Source organism: Nerophis ophidion, linkage group LG21, assembly GCF_033978795.1.
Source record: "Nerophis ophidion isolate RoL-2023_Sa linkage group LG21, RoL_Noph_v1.0, whole genome shotgun sequence".
Taxonomy (NCBI): domain Eukaryota; kingdom Metazoa; phylum Chordata; class Actinopteri; order Syngnathiformes; family Syngnathidae; genus Nerophis; species Nerophis ophidion.
The window spans coordinates 15,158,232-15,160,775 of record NC_084631.1 but is presented as its reverse complement, the minus strand read 5'-3'; positions in this window follow the sequence as shown (position 1 = coordinate 15,160,775).

The following is a 2,544-nucleotide window of genomic DNA, read 5'->3' as shown; positions in this document are numbered from 1 at the left end:
AATCTGCAAATATAGACCAGAGTTGTGTAAGCAAACTAAACAATAGGCGCCATTTTTGCTACTAGGGACGCGTGCGGCTGTGCCCTGATGCATGCAATTGCTATCATTTTGACGTTAGCTTTTCTGACGAAATAAATAAAAATAATATGTCTAAATATAGGTCTAAACATACTCCAGCTAATAACAAAAGTTTTTGACGCACTCTGCTGCTACATTCAGGCAGTGTTTAGTGACCAGCAAGCAGTCTCTCTAACACGCAGAAGAAAGGTAAAAAATACACAACCCAAAAAATATCGGTAACACTTTAGTACGGGGAACACATATTCACCATTAATTATGTGCTTATCAACATGCAAATTAGTAGCATATTGGGTCTTAATTAGTCATTATTAACTACTATTAATATCTTATTCTGCATGGCCTCATTATACAAACAGTAAGCCATTAACTAAGTGTCTTCCCTCAATAACCTCAGAATATTTGCTTATTAGTAGGCCTAACCCTAACCCTTATATGTTCCCCTAGTGTCCAAATAACTCTAAATTAAGTCTGTTACTTTAATAAGCAACTAATTAATGGTGAATGTTTCCCATACTAAAGTGTTACCAAAATATCTTATTACCCTCATTTTGCTAAAATCTTCATTAGCTTTGGACCAACAATCCTAGAAAAATAATGACTTTTGAGTGAAGTACGCAAACTGTGGAAGCTGCAGCCAATGTTTTGTTTGTAATCACTTGTGCTTTTCAGGTAGTTTTAGCCCAAGACAAACTATTGATCCACTAACATCTATTATTCACCCAAATTGTGGTTTCTTTTACTCTTTTGAAGGCCTACTGAAATCAGATTTTCTTATTTAAACGGGAATAGCAGGTCCATTCTATGTGTCATACGTGATCATTTTGCGATATTGCCATATTTTTGCTGAAAGGATTTGGTAGAGAACATCAACGATAAAGTTTGCAACTTTTGGTCGCTAATAGAAAAGCCCCGCCTTTACCGGAAGTATGTGCGCGTGACGTCACGAGTTGCAGGGCTCCACACATATTCACATTGTTTTTAATGGGAGCCACCAGCAGTAAGAGCAATTCGGAATGAGAAAGCGAAAATTTCCCCATTAATTTGAGCGAGGATGAAAGATTTGTGAATTAGGATATTGATAGTGAAGGACTAGAACATTTAAAAAAATAAAATAAAAAAAGCGACAGCTCCGGGCGGCGGCAGTGTGAGCGTTTCAGATGTAATTAAGACACATTTACTAGGATAATTCTGGAAGATCCCTTATCTGCTTATTGTTTTAATAGTGTTTCAGTGAGATTTTAAAGATTATAAAGACATACCTCGAGGTCGGATGGCTGCGGTGAACACGCAGTGTCTCAGAGAGAAGCCGAAGAGCCAAGCTCACAGCTGTCTTTCAAACAGCTGCTGCAGGACGACGAATAATCCAATGATTTCTCCGGTAAGATATATATCACAATTTCCCCATCCAAAAACATGCTGGTTGACGTAGAGAAAACATGTTCGCTTGACTACTCTGTTAAAGCTTCACAACAAACAAAGAAACACCGGCTGTGTCTTGGTGCTAAAGACAGCTGCAATCCACCGCTTTCCACCAACAGCATTGTTCTTTATAGTCTCCATTATTAAATGAACAAATTGCAAAAGATTCAGCAACACAGATGTCCAAAATACTGTGTAATTACGCCATGAACAGAGACGACTTTTAGCCGTGTTTGGTGCAGCGCTAATATTTCCTTACAGTCCGTGACGTCACGCGTCATCATTCCGCGACGTTTTCAACAAGAAACTCACGGGAAATTTTAAATTGGAATTTAGTAAACTAAAAAGGCCGTATTGGGATGTGTTGCAATGTTAATATTTCATCACTGATATATAAACTATCGGACTGCGTGGTCGGTAGTAGTGGGTTTCAGTAGGCCTTTAACGTCAACTTGTTTTTGTGTTCGACTTTCTTTTTTGCTGTTACCGAATAGCATTATCTTAGTTTTACTGGGGACGGCGTGGTGCGGTGATATAGTGGCCGTGCGCAACCCGAGGGTCCCTGGTTCAATCCCCACCTAGTACCAACATCGTCACGTCCTTCGTGTCCTGAGCGAGACACTTCACCCTTGCTCCTGATGGGTGCTGGTTAGCACCTTGCATGGCAGCTCCCTCCATCAGTGTGTGAATGTGTGTGTGAATGGGTAAATGTGGAAATAGTGTCAAAGGGCTTTGAGTATCTTGAAGGTAGAAAAGCGCTATACAAGTACAACCCATTTATCATTTATTTACTAAGATTCAATGATAGTTTGTTTATGTCAACCCATCTCTTTAATGTGTTAATTTCTTGTTATTATTTGTATTAGCTCACATAGCATCAGCACAAAGTTGGTGACAGTCATGGGGCCCTGCAGTCCCGTGACCAATCACTGAGGACACCACCTGAAACCAAGTTGGCCATTCTCTCTTTATACAGACTGGTCTATATTTGCAGCGTATAGCACTCTGCTGTCATCTGCAGGAAGTAAAACCAAAGGGCACCCA